This window comes from Amphiprion ocellaris, chromosome 6 (genome assembly GCF_022539595.1).
Source record: "Amphiprion ocellaris isolate individual 3 ecotype Okinawa chromosome 6, ASM2253959v1, whole genome shotgun sequence".
NCBI classification, from domain to species: Eukaryota; Metazoa; Chordata; class Actinopteri; family Pomacentridae; genus Amphiprion; species Amphiprion ocellaris.
Window position 1 is genome coordinate 27,198,296 of NC_072771.1, and position 14,930 is coordinate 27,213,225.

The 14,930-nt window shown below is 35.6% G+C and overlaps 2 long non-coding RNA genes across 2 annotated transcripts; one reads left to right on the top strand and one right to left on the bottom strand.

Annotated features, from left to right (window-relative positions):
- Positions 1-4,630: 4,630 nt before the first annotated feature.
- Positions 4,631-8,977, bottom strand: LOC129349197 (uncharacterized). The gene is made up of 2 exons (XR_008602093.1): positions 8,544-8,977; positions 4,631-5,130 (listed from the first exon to the last, which is right to left on the bottom strand). It is a non-coding gene; the product is annotated as an uncharacterized LOC129349197 (long non-coding RNA).
- A 2,762-nt stretch (positions 8,978-11,739) lies between these two features.
- Positions 11,740-13,742, top strand: LOC118470156 (uncharacterized). The gene is made up of 4 exons (XR_004847183.2): positions 11,740-11,982; positions 12,307-12,325; positions 13,019-13,111; positions 13,273-13,742. It is a non-coding gene; the product is annotated as an uncharacterized LOC118470156 (long non-coding RNA).
- The last annotated feature ends 1,188 nt before the right edge of the window (positions 13,743-14,930 follow it).

Sequence of the window (14,930 nt, forward strand, 5' to 3'; positions counted from 1 at the left end):
AGGTGAGCTTCAGAGTAGAAATGAGGAGAAGGAAATCTTCTTGACCCATGTGGTGAGATTCTGTACCAAGAGTTTGAGCAGATTGTGAAGAGTCTGTAGTTCTTTGGTCTGAAAGCACAAGAAGAGTCGACTCATTAAAGGAGAAAACAGGAGATATTGTTGGTTCTTCTGTCGCTCTGCAGTTTCCTTAGACTGAATATCAAGTTTATATTTTAAATGATTTCCCATGTGAGCCCAAGAAGACTTCAATAAACTCCCTCCATCCCCTGGACACAACACATTTTATTACCACGTTAAATCTTTTTTTTTTCCAAGTATGTTTTTGAGTATTAAATCATAGCTTTAGCAGTGTTTTTCTCTTTGCTTGTTTAGTTTTTTCATGTGTGTGAAAGGTGCTAAACAAATAAAGTTGAATTGATAAACTGCATAATTGACTAACTCATGATTGTGACAACAGAAGTATTTTCATTGTGATTTAAGGGTTTGTTTCATTTTCAAGGTTGGGGTTAAAATCTTGACAGAAAAAGAAGATTAAAGAAATGAACTACATAACAAAAAGCAATTAAAGCAAAGGAAAAAAAATTAATACAATAAATCTTTTAAAAAGTTTCATTATTAAAAAGTATTTTTTAAATGTTTAATATTCTTGTTTAATTATATTTTTTAAATGTTTAATATTCTTCTTGTTTAATTGTATTTTTTGAATGTTTAATTATGGAAAATATTTTATTAGTAATTTTTAATATTTGTATTTTAAAAGTTTTGTTTAATTTCATAATGACATGTATTGTATCTTGTTTAATTTTCTAATTCAATATTTTGTCTGTTTAATATCATTTAATTGTATTTAATGTTTAAATTAAATGTTTAAAAATTACAGATAAAATATTTTCCATAATTAAACATTTAAAAAATACAATTAAACAAGAAGAATATTAAACATTTAAAAAATACAATTAAACAAGAAGAATATTAAACATTTAAAAAAATACGAAACATTTAATTAGATTATTAAACCTTTAAAAAGACAAAACATTTAATTAAAAAATTAAATGTTTAATTAGAAAATTACATCTTAAAGACAATAAAACTTTAAATAGGAATTAAACAGAAAATACAATGAAGCATTAAAAAAGAGAATTAAACATTAAAAGGTGGTAAAACATTTAAAAAGAAAAACCTTAAAGATATAATCGAAAAATTAAATATTGGGAAAGAAAAGGAGTATTTTCAAACAAGCCGATAAAACATTTGAAAAAACAAACATTAAAAAGACAAAACATTTGGAAATCAAATCAGACATTAGAAAAGAATAAAAGGTGAGAAAAGAGCAAAACTAAATATTTAAGAAGAGTCAAACTAAAGACACAACATTTCAAAAGACATCAGTTAGACTTTAGAAGATCAAATTAAACAGAAGAGACAATAAAACGATCAAAAAGAGAAAAAACAGATAAATGTCTTCAAGCGTTTTCTAGTCTGAAATGAAAACAAGTTGTTTCTTCAAACATTTCCTCTTTCTATGTTCTTGGTTTGATTGTGGACAGATTTACTAAGAACTCATTTCAGAAAACTGCTTTCCAAATAAAGTCTACTAGTAATTGAAGGCATGGATCAAACTAATGTTACCTTCTGATCTCCACAAACTTTACTGTTCAGTGAAGAGAATCAAAGTTTGTTGAGATTTCTAAAAAACCCACAGGTGAAGGTCTGAGAAGAACTCAGATGGATGGTCTAAATGTGAAATCAAGACTCATGGTCACAAGGTTTAAGGCTTCTGTTATCCATAAAGTTCAAACTAACAGAGAAGTACTGAGAAACTTTTAAGATTTCAGTCCTCAGACTGTCTGAAGGTTCAAACTAACAGAGAAGTACTGAGAAACTTTTAAAATTTCAGTCCTCAGGCTGTCTGAAGGTTCAATCTAACAGAGAAGTACTGAGAAACTTTTAAAATTTCAGTCCTCAGACTGTCTGAAGGTTCAAACTAACAGAGAAGTACTCAAGAACTTCTGAGATTTCAGTCCTCAGACTGTCTGAAGGTTGAAACTAACAGAGAACTACTCAGGAACTTAGAAGATATCAGTCCTTGGACTGTGTGACAGTTCAATCTAACAGAGAACTACTGTGGGACTTAGAAAATTTCAGCCCTCAGACTGTGTGAAAGCTCAGGTCCTGAGGACTTGGGAGGTGTGGCGGCTTGGAAAGTCTGGGAACTGAAGGTTCAACCCTCCAGCACAAAGGCTGAAGTCCAACCTCCTGAGAAAAACGGTCGAGACGAGACACATTAAAAAAAAAAAATCGAAAATGACAAAAAATAGATGATAAATGCGCAAAAAAAAGAAGAATTAGTATCTGAGCGAGTAGCTCAGGAGGATAAGAAGAGGACTACCAAGCGGAGGGTCGCAGGTTCAAGACCCGCCACCGGCCCTTTTCTTTGTTCTTCTTTGTCAGGATTTTGAGAAAATTTAAGAAGTGTCTGGTCTTGAACCAGCGACCTGCAGCTCCATAGGCAAATCCTTAACTCACTGAGCTACAGATCAGATGAAAAGAAATAATTTCGTCGTCCCTTTGGCATCGTAGTTCCTCAAGTGACCACATGGGTGGAGCTGAGGCGGAGTCTGGGTGGGGTCAGGGCGGAGAGTGGGCGGGGAGGTGGGTGGTGGCCTCCCCCCTCTACTCCCCCACCTCCCCCCACCACCCACCACACCTTCCCCCGCCTCACGAGTTCTTCGAGTCGCCACGAGTTCTTCGAGTCTCCGTGGGTTTTCCCCAGTTTCTGGAGTGTCCACCAGGTCCCAGGCAGAACAAGTTGTCATGAAGAGGTGTTGAAGTCAGCCAGGATGGACTGACTTTTTACAGCCACTGGAAGGAAGACCACTCGAAGAGCAGGTCTTTAACCACCATCCAGAAAATCCATGGAGTTGGTCAACTTTTATCAACCTCCATCCACATGTTCAACTTGATATCGTTGAGATTTTTAGCACCACAAACCTTTAGTATCACACTTTATTATCAATTATTAGGACTTTAATGGAATCCACCAGCAGATTTACTTTTTGTTGACAAACTTTATTCTTGTCGTCGTGGGACTGCAGTATTTAAAACTCTTCCTTCTATTTAACCTTGTGTTTATTAGTTTTAGTGGAGAAAGTTACTTTAGTTGTCCATTAGTCTCGTAAAAACCAAATAATAAATTGGATTAGTCAAGATGTTTGCATTTCTTACTTTGTCATATTTTAAATATGACAAAAAAATATAAAAATAAAGTATCTTGAGACAATTTGACCTGTAACTGGCGTTATATGAATAAAATTGAATTTTAAACTGCATGTATCTTGTAATGTTGGAGTAATTCAGCCATATATGTTGGAAAACACATTTTCTTTGTCCATTAATCTGTTGATTGTTTTCTCCACTAATTCATTTCTTGTTTTGGTTTATAAAATGTCAAACCCAAATATATTCAGTTTACTGTCATAAAAACCAAACAGATTCAGGCAGTTTTTCATTCTTTATCTTAGTTTAGTCAGAAAGATAGTTGATAATGTGTGAATTGTTGCAGCTTGTGAGCCGTAGAAGGTTTTAATCTTTGGGGCCGAGTGTCAAAAAACATTTAGAAACCAACATCAACAAAACACTCAACAAAGATTTGAACATCATTAAAGGGAAATCCAACTTTTGCATGACAATGTCTTATTAAAGGACATTTATTTCCAACGTAAATGTGTGATATTCATCCTCTGGAGCTTTCTCTTCACATCGTCTTCCACCTGGACTGGTTTGGTCGGGAGCATGTGCAACAAACATTTGAAAAACTGCACTTTAACATCAATGAATGACACTAAAGTTTAATCTCTACATAAACGAGACAGTCTGGATGTGCTGCTCTGTCATTAACTCCTAAGTTTAGGGAAAGTTCAAACAAAAGAGGAGAGTTCAGATAAGATTTGAGAATGAGCTAATTTTGAACAAACATCTCAGACTTTCTGAGCTTCAGCACCTCTTGAAAGATATTCTAACAACAAGCAACTCAAGAGATCCAGAAGTTGGAGAGAGTTAGCTTTAGCTGAGCCAAAGAACATGTGGGACGCTAACCTAGCAAACATTTAAGACTTTTCTCTGTGAATTCTGAGAAATAATTTCCTATTTAATGACAGAGCTACACATCTGAACTCAGTCTCATTAAAACAGACTCTAATTCAGTGTCATCCATCCATATTAAAGTGCAGTTACCCAAAATGTTTGTTGCATGAGCTCCAACAAAACCTGTCCAGGTAGAAGGCCACTTTGACAAACAGGAAGCGGAAGATTTCAAGCAGATTTATAGAAGGGTGAACCGGACTGTACTAAGTGTGGTCGAGTATAAAGGGGTGTTCTGTGGGTTTTTAAGGCTGATAATGATTATTAGTGAGACATCTGGAGTAGATATTAATTTGCAGTAATTGAAAGTATTTAAAATCTTGGAGTTAAACTTAGAAGAACACAAACTAACAGAACACTTTGTTGATACATTTTTGTTTTGTTTACAGATGTTAAGTTAAAGGAGTTTTATTCGTGACGTATAACCAATCAAATCACTCCAGAAGACAGAGCGACCACAGGTAGATTAAGGTTCAGAGCCAAAGTAGCGCCATTTTTAAATTTATTTATTACTGTAAATCAGTAAAAAATAAAACACTGATTATCAGCAAATCATTCAGCCCACAATTACTACAATGCTACAATGTATGTCTCTTTCCTTTGACTTGTTATTTGTACAATATACGATGTATATAATGCCGTTTTTTCCATACCAAAGGCTATACTATGATGTTTTCTGAGAGACATACGATGCTACTGTGTTCTGGCCCTGTGTCGCTGCACTCCTCCTCTGTTGTTTTCTGGATTGTACTCAGCTGCATGCCTTCGTCCACCCGGCCTCCGTTGACTCGTCCTGCCTGCCGTCTCTGGAGCTGAAGCTGGATTGGAACAGACCAAAGTACAGTCCAATCACGATGCCAGCTGCCTCTCAAAAGGTTCCTTCATCTGGCAGGTGGCGGCACTTCTTCTGAGGGGAAGCTGAGCTGACCCGGCAGAACTTTGGAGATGTGTTCCAGTGGTTGGTGGATGTGTGGGGAGATAGAGAGGGACCTTTGAATTGTTCACAAAGGAAAACAGGGAACCCATTGGTAGTTTTAGTTTAGGGTGCTACTGCTGTGTGTTTTTGGATTTTAAGAGGTGAACAGCAAGAGGTTTTTTTCGTATTGATTATCTTTTACTTTGTTCCTAGTTGGAATGGCCATCAATGTCAACGTGAAGTTCACTTTTAGTTCTGTTTATTTTTATTTTACTAACACCCATTTGCTTTTAACCCCCTCACATGTTGTGTTGCTGTAAACTTACTCTTTCAAATAAATACTCGTCCAACCCTCTGGAAACCAGTGTTTGGACTGCTTTTGTGTTGCGCCTCACCTACTTTAGACAGCCGGGACCAAAGGCTTTTCTATGACGTGTTTAGAGCGACGTGCTATGCTATGACTTTTTTGTGACATTTTGGACGACATACTAAACTATGACCTTTTTTTCACATTTTGGACGACATACTAAACTATGACTTTTTTTTATCACATTTTGGACGACATACTAAACTATGACGTTTTTGTGACATTTTGAATGACATACTAAACTATGACGTTTTTGTCATATTTTGGACGACATACTAAACCATGACATTTTTGTCACATTTTGGACGACATACTAAATTATGACGTTTTTGTCATATTCTGGACGACATACTAAACTATGACGTTTTTGTCATATTTTGGAAGACATACTAAGCTATGACATTTTTGTCATATTTTGGACGACATACTAAGCTATGACATTTTTGTCATATTTTGGACGACATACTAAACTATGACGTTTTTGTCAAATTTTGGATGACATACTGAACTATGACGTTTTCGTGACATTTTTGACCACATACTAAATCTGCCAGTCTGCCTCATGTCTGCTCTGTGCACCTCACATTTGGGTTCTAAATCTCCTACAAACCGTAACAAAAACGCCGTACAACTGATCAAAACTGAAAAAAAAATAAACAATTTTTCAACATGTTGAAAAATCACTTTTTTTTTCGACATAGTATACTTTGGCGTTTTTTTTGCGCCAAAATTCATGATGATTTTTTTTTTTCAAAGAAAACCTTACCATAGTGTTTTTCCACGGCCTCCTTTCCATTATTTCATCATATGGCACATTTTTACAACATGTTGAAAAATCATACTATGGCGTTTTTTTGCACCAAAATTCATGATTTTTTTTTCAAAGAAAACCTTACCATAGTGTTTTTCACAGCCTCCTTTACAATATTTCATCATATGGCACGTTTTTACAACATGTTGAAAAATCTAATTTTGTTTCGACATAGTATACTGTGGCGTCTTGTTGCGCCAAAATTCATAATGATTTTTTTTTCAAAGAAAACCTTACCATAGTGTTTTTCACGGCCTCCTTTTCATTATTCATCATATGGCACGTTTTTACAACATGCTGAAAAATCGCATATTTTTTTCGACATAGTATACTATGGCGTTTTTTTTGCGCCAAAATTCATGATTTTTTTTTCAAAGAAAACCTTACCATAGTGTTTTTCACTGCCTCCTTTCCATTATTTCATCATATGGCACGTTTTTACAACATGCTGAAAAATCGCATATTTTTTTCGACATAGTATACTATGGCGTTTTTTTTGCGCCAAAATTCATGATTTTTTTTTCAAAGAAAACCTTACCATAGTGTTTTTCACTGCCTCCTTTCCATTATTTCATCATATGGCATGTTTTTACAACATGTTGAAAAATCACATTTTTTTCTCGACATAGTATACTATGGCATTTTTTTGCGCCAAAATTCATGATGATTTTTTTTTTCAAAGAAAACCTTACAATAGTGTTTTTCACGGCCTCCTTTACATTATTTCATCATATGGCACGTTTTTACAACATGGTGAAAAATCGCTTTTTTTTTTTCAACATAGTATACTATGATGTTTTTTGCACCAAAATTCATCATGATTTTTTTTCAAAGAAAACCTTTCTGGAGTGTTTTTCACGGCCTCCTTTCCATTATTTCATCATATGGCACGTTTTTACAACATGGTGAAAAATCGCTTTTTTTTTTCAACATAGTATACTATGATGTTTTTTGCACCAAAATTCATCATGATTTTTTTTCAAAGAAAACCTTTCTGGAGTGTTTTTCATGGCCTCCTTTCCATTATTTCATCATATGGCACGTTTTTACAACATGTTGAAAAATCACATTTTTTTCGACGATTTTTTTTCCTAAATTTTTCTGGGCTCTGTTTTATTTTTTATTCAATAGGTAAACAGAAATGACAACATTTAAGCGGGGAAGAACTGCAGTAACAGGCCATGAGCTGGAGTCTCTGATGCTGTCCTGTTTACAAGTCGCTCTCTAAACCAGTTGAGCTACCTGAACACAGTTAGTCCACTTGTTGAATGACATACTAAACTATGACATAATACTGACATTTTGGACGACATACTAAACTATGACATTTTTGTCATATTTTGGACGACATACTAAACTATGACATTTTCTTCAAAATTTGGACGACATGTTAAACTATGACATTTTTGTCATATTTTGGACGACATACTAAACTATGACATTTTCTTAAAAATTTGGACGACATACTAAACTATGACATTTTGGTCATATTTTGGACGACATACTAAACTATGACATTTTCGTCAAAATTTGGACGACATATTAAACTATGACGTTTTTGTCAAATTTTGAACGACATACTAAACTATGACGTTTTCAACACATTTTGGACGACATACTAAACTATGACGTTTTCAACACATTTTGGACGACATACTAAACTATGACATTTTTGTCACATTTTGGACGACATACTAAACTATGACGTTTTTTCCACATTTTGGATGACATACTAAACTATGAGGTTTTAGTGACATTTTGGACGACATACTAAACTATGACGTTTCAGTCAAATTTTAGTCATCTTCAGGAGAGGATATCCCCTCATCTGTCATCATTCATCTCTAAAATATTCTTTAAGAACATTCACATCAAAATCAGTGATGTTTTACTGATATACATACGTGGACAAAGTTGTTGGTACCCCTCGGTTAATGAAAGAAAAACCCACAATGGTCACAGAAATAATTTTAATCTGACAAAAGTAATAATAAATAAAAATTCTATGAAAGTTTTTCGAGCGACATGCTAAACTATGATGTTTTTCGAGCGACATGGTATACTATGATGTTTTTTTGGGCGACATGCTATACAATGACGTTTTTAGAGCGACATGCTGTACTATGACGTTTTTAGAGCGACATTCTAAACTATGACGTTTTTAGAGCGGCATTTTCTGATCTACATCCTATACTATGGCATTATACAGAGTGCTTTGGTTACATGTTGATTTATAACCTAGATTTTTTTCTGTTTTGTTTTTTGATGGGATTACCACAGACCTGACCGTGAACACCGTTGACACCTACCTGAGGGAGACGCTGCCTCAGATCTCAAGGCTGCTTGGTCGTGGTCTTTCTGGTCCTGCTCCAGAACGCCTTCATCAACTACGTCTTCTTTTGAAGAGGCCCCCAGATGCTGCAATCTCTGACCTTAAGAAGGAACTGCTACTTTCATTCTGTAACGAGACAGCGGTTATTTTAAAGACCCAGCTCCTGGTGGCTTTGAGTGAAAGTTTAACATCCATCAAAACAGAACTACAGACAGTGAAATCTGAGCTGTCAATCAGTATTTCAAACATCAAGTTTGACCCGGCTGTCCTAAAGCACGCTGTAGATGAAACGGAAACTTCACTCTCCACATCACCGATGACATCGTCACACTCCAAAGCAGAGCACCTGTCTGCTGAACTTTTAATAGTGGACTATAAATGTGAAGAATGTGAGCAGCGGAACAGATGTGATCAGAAAGAAGTCATTTTCTTTTTTCTTTTCTTTCTGGTTGACTTGATGCTGTCAGATGAAGATGTTGGAGCTGATTCTCATCTTTCAGGATAAAAAGCTGCTTTTCCTTTGCAGACTTTTCAGGAAATTATTGTCTCAAGATTTCTCTGCTATTTATATTTTTATTATCTGTGATTATTTCATTATTTCTTTATTGTAAAATAAAGTTTGAGGCATAAAGACTCAGTTATTTTATTCCTGAAATCTTTGACGTAGCAGAACTAAACTTCCATTTTCCTTCTTGTACTTCTGATACTAGAACTAAACGTATCTTCAACACGGATCATCTGCTTTTAATGAATCAGCAGCAACATCACAAGAACAAATGAGAAAATTTTCAACAAATTAATGAAACTGATGTCATTTAAAACTATCAGAGTGTTTTAGTGTCAAATTAAAGCTGATTACTGACAACTAGAACATTAACGTTACTGTTTTAATCACTTTTGAGTTTCCTGAACGTTACATTAATGTCAACCAGCCACAATTTTATGAACTTAATGAACCACATCACAGTAACACAACACACTTCAGCTGTTTACATGAAACTCAACACAAACATCGTTAGCTTAATGCTACGTTAGCTTTAATCAGGCTACGACTGAGCAGCTAGCTCGGTTAGCATCGCTAACATTAAAGCTAATATTTACTATGCTAACTTTCTTCTCTGGTCAACACACACAGAAATAAACTCCACCAACATCTGGAGTGCATGGCACACATTACATCTGACACGAAAGCTGCATATAAAGTGCATTAAAAGCGGCACCGATACGAAAATAAACATTTACTTACCGAACTATCAGAGTCCTTTCAGTGTCTGCTGGTAGAATCAGCCGAAGGCAGAAAACTGGTTAAAACAAGCCAACGGGCAGGAAAACTATCTGTGGAAAATGCTCTACTGCTGCACCGATAAATAAACCAACAGTTATTATATCAGAATCCAAAGGAGGAGAGCAGAGTCTCTGCTGCCTCCTCCATAGGACCTGTCAATCATTCCAGACCGGACTGTCAATCAAGTAGTCCCGCCCCCTGGCTTCTCAAAACTTTAACGCTCTTTAAAAAAAATTCAATATTGATTTATTTTAAGATCGGCCACCTGATCTCTCGTTTTGACCATGAAAACTAACGGGAAAAAAATGTATATACAGTCTATGCACTGTACTCTGTTTGGCTCCACACTTGCTGATGACCACTTCCGGTCTCAGAAAATGAAAAAACTGACCTTTTTTCGTTTCTGTCTCATACTGATTTTACTTTCTTGTTATTCTAAATATAAAACGAAAATCAAAACATTTTTAAAAAATTCGTATATCCCTTTTTGATCATGAAAAGGAAAAACGCCTTGTATTTCAATTTTAATTTTTGTATTTTCAAACGAAAATCAAATAACCACTCGTTTTTTGTTTTTCAATACCCGTTTCAGAACGGAAAATCCAATTACCAGGTCCGTACACGGACCCGGACCATCATAGTGTGTTGATTTTGGTTCAAGCCAGGACACTTAAAAAAAATAAAAACAAAAACATCTACATGAGCGGCCATATGTTAATTCACATGAGAATATATGCAATATACTGCAAATTCAGGCAATACAGAATCTTTCAGAAGATGACTATCTGTCAGGTTGGAGAATGAGCAAATAGCTGGTCATATGACAATAATACTCCATCCTCAAATAAATCACCAATAGTGTTTATGCCTTTTGAAGACCACTGTTCCCAATACAATATTTTTTTCCCAATACGAATATCAATATTATGCCACAATGGGGAATATTCTTGGATTGTATGTTTAAGCTTGAAAATTTTGTGTGCCTTTGTCCACACATCTTTTGAATGTAAAATAATTGGGTTTTTGTTATCAGTATGCTTTTGGGACAGTACTTGTAAAGGCATGAACGGGGATAAAAGACAGTTTTAAAGTGAAGAACCACAGTAGTCACTGATGAATAGCAGTCATACCATGCAATAAAACCACACGTTAGCCATAATTGACAAAGATGACACATTAAAGCAGACAACGTGAACAGAGACTGTAAAATAAAACACTTAATTACGACCACTGTGGTGAATTAGATCACATCTTTTACCCTTCAGAAGTTTGAGGGCATTCCATCCGTCATTGAACAGAGTCTGGAAAGTTTGGCTTCAGTGGACCCTAGTGGTTAGTGCATTGTTTTGTAAGTAAGTCATTTTTCTGTTTCCACTCTGACAGGTTAAATGAGGACAGTCTTACTTTCCAGGTTGGGATTTGTAAAGAGAGAAAGAAAAATGTTTAGATGAAGAAAACAGACATATCCAGCGAGACAGGAATCTCTGCAGAGATTCCTCGTATTTGCCGTCCGCATTTGTGAAATTAAGGAACTAAAGTATACAGATCATCAAACTATCTCCATACATGAATAAAATCCTCCTGAAATTTTGAGACGTGACATGCCATGTGTTTGTTTACCCTTTTGCACCTGTGGCTTAGTCATTCTAATTACACCCATTGATGGCTCTCTTCGCCGGGTTCTCTAGAAATGAGAGCTAAGGGTTTAATTAGTCCTCCATGACCCTCATCAGAGCCAGTCTACCTCCATAACGCTCGCCTCAATCAAAGGGAACAATAAGTACATGTAGGTGCACACAAATGCAAATGGATGAGTCCTTCCAAAGGAGTGTGCGCATGCGCATTCACACAAACACGCACACACACTCACATTGCCACCAGGGGCAGAGGTCCCCTTAGGATTAGTCAATTATTAAGCGGTCTATCCCTCTAAGAAAGAGTGTTATTGATTGATTATCACTATAGGTTTAATAATTTAGTTGTTTTTATAGCAGAGATATGGAAACAGAAGAGAGAGCCATGGATGGGGGTGGAGCCAGAAGAGCAAACAGGACAAAGAGAGAAGACGTCATGGCGAAGGAAGAAAAAAACAGCAGTGAAAAGATGAGATGTGGGAAAGAAGAGCTAAATGGTAATGAGCCTGCAGATACTGGAAGTAATCCCTGAACTAAAACTTTTTTCTGATGAAGATGAAAGAGAAATCAGAATGTCTCCTTCATCATCCTCTGTCGATGTGCCCTTATTCATGTATCAGTGTTACTACAGCGTATGAATGCATCCCTTTCCTTCTTGAGCTTTTGATTTGTGATTATTTTTCAGTGAAAAAAACATGTAATTAACTTGAGGACGTATTTGCTGCATTTGTGCATATATTTAGAATTGTTTTCATTGCAATTTTTTTGCATCCAGCTTGTTTATACTAAAGTATACTTATCTAGTTTTTTTCTTTTCCTAGTGCCAGAAATCTCAAACAAGTAAGGATCATCAATATTCCTATGACTTTTTCCTTCAATTAATTATAACTCACTGATCAAGATGGTTGTCAGTTCATTTCCATCGGCTCTAATTAATTAAATGACCGTTTCAGTTCTAAATATATCCACAGGTGTCACTGTTACTGTGCATATTTTTGCTTGCAAATTTGGATTTGTTTAATTAGTGACTATATATATATATATATATATATATATATATATATATATATATATATATATATATATATATATATATATATATATATATATATATATATATATATATATATATATATATATATATATATATATATACATATACATATATATATATTGAACTAAATTGTTTAGTAATTAGAGCCCTGGTGCCTAATCACACTGTCATCATGATCTCATCTGCATGCAATTAACTTCACCTACAATCAGCATCAGTGAAATTAATGCCATCACGGCTTACAGTTCAGGTTTGGGAGTTCACAGAATTCATTCCAGAGACAGGCTGCTCCAGAGTATTTTTACCGAACCAACATGCTCTGCTATGTTCTCAAACAGCTATTGTGATTTCTTTGTGTGTGTGTGTGTGTGTGTGTGTGTGTGTGTGTGTGTCTGTGTGTGTGTGTGTGTGTGTGTGTGTGTGTGTGTGCACGTCCCGCCCTCTCTCTGTTTTTTTTACCATCTGTGCTTTTCTTTCAGGCCCCCATTTCAATTCTCCTCATGATTCATCACTGGCCCCTGTTGGGCAATATGAAGAGCGCCATGTGAATTTTGAAAATAGCAAGACACCAGGTCAGCTACTCTTATACCTGCACTTTCAATTCATGCCATTTTGTCCAGTGTGTTCCTCCTTATTAAAAATGGATGAACCGACTGTATAGGAGAGGCTCTTCAGGCTGGAGAAGCATCGCCTGTCTAAAAAATTAAAGGGTTTTTATCTCCCACTGTTCTAGAAGCACAGAAGAAGAGGAGATCATCGTCAACCGGTTGAACCTTGAATGTCGACCATACAGGCATGTTAAAACAGACACATGTTCACCTATTGCTCTGTAATCTCATCTCCTTGATATCAACTTTGATGATCAGCCTCAGTATAAAGAGGGGACGGATGGTTTGTTACAACTTGGCTCTTTTTTCTTAATGAGATTTGCAGTAATAGCATTTTACTCAGCAGGTTTATTGTATTTATTGCTTGCATGCTGTCCAAATGCTTAGGGAAGTTTCTACTAAATTTCTCTTAACTTTAAAAAAATGGATGTCAACTTTAACTATAAATGGTTAAAACAAACGTGTAAATTTGATAATTTACTTCTTCTTCTCAATATCAAGTTTTTTTTGTACATTACAGTCAATATGACATATAAGATTCGCCATCCAGATCCAATTAGCTGTGCACTTTTGACTGTTACTGTAAAGTAAATTAAAGCACAATACATCACTCAAATGAGCAGTTATTTGCTGTTGAGCTACAATAAATACAACTGATAGCAAGTATGTTGTAATATTCTGAAAAATGAAGCTGTTCAGTGAAATTAAGTGTCAGGTGGGTCATTCTATTAGTTTGAATTTGACCTTTGCTTCCTGTACAAACACACAAACATCATGAGAAAACCTTGAAAATCGCTTTCATAATTTTACATCTTTTGCCTGACACAAAAAATACAAATAACAGATTTAGGATTTTTTAATTTAAGGATTTGTTGATCGACAAATGTGCTGTGTATGTATTAACTAATTGGGGCCACTTGACAGCAGATTCCCAGGCTGATTTCTGTTGCCAGTCTGCCCTAAAGCTCTGGCTTCCAGGGCACAGTAGAGATCAATCATAACTAATTTGGAAGTGCCCTTATGTGTCACTCTGCAGGGCAATTACAAATAACACATTTTGATATTGAATTTGAAGGATTTGTTTTGTCAGCTCCTGTTTTCAAGGTCAAGAAAGACTTGACAAACTCAACTTTTTGATGTTTTCCCATTTTAGGGCAGCACTGATAGATTATCACCTTTAACCCTGAATCATTCATTGTGTTTTTTAATTTAAAAAAAAGACAAAGAAAGACTTGTTACTGTGGAAACAGGGTGAAGCATGACAGGTGCTCTTACTGAAAACATGAAAGTTGTATACAATAAATTAATAGATCTTTAATAATCAACGTAAGGAGATAATGCTGCTGCTATTGTTTCTGTGTTGTTAGTGTCTTGAAACGGTGTCAAGGTTTGAATCGTGAGGTGTTGTACTTTCAAAGAATGTATATCAAGGGCTAATGCCACTCAGAATACAGTTAATACAGATGTTAAGGGGTTAACATGGCAAAGTTGTTAGCAAAAAGCACTTGTGGAGCAACATTATTATTCATCTGGGGTCTGTATCTCCAGCCACCAAGTGAACTTAGGTGCAGTATTCAGTCTGTTTTTTAGCCTTAAACCAACTGCTGGAGGAAATGTCAGGCTGTTTAGCTGATAAATGCTCTGTTATCTGCTCACCAGCTAGTTGCTGTTTCAGTGCGTTTGCAGTTTAGTACTGAGCAGGTAGAGTACAGTGGGTTTTTAGAGTGTTTGTCCTGAAAACAGTGAGACATTATTAACATCAGGTGTGCTTCCTTTGGGTTTT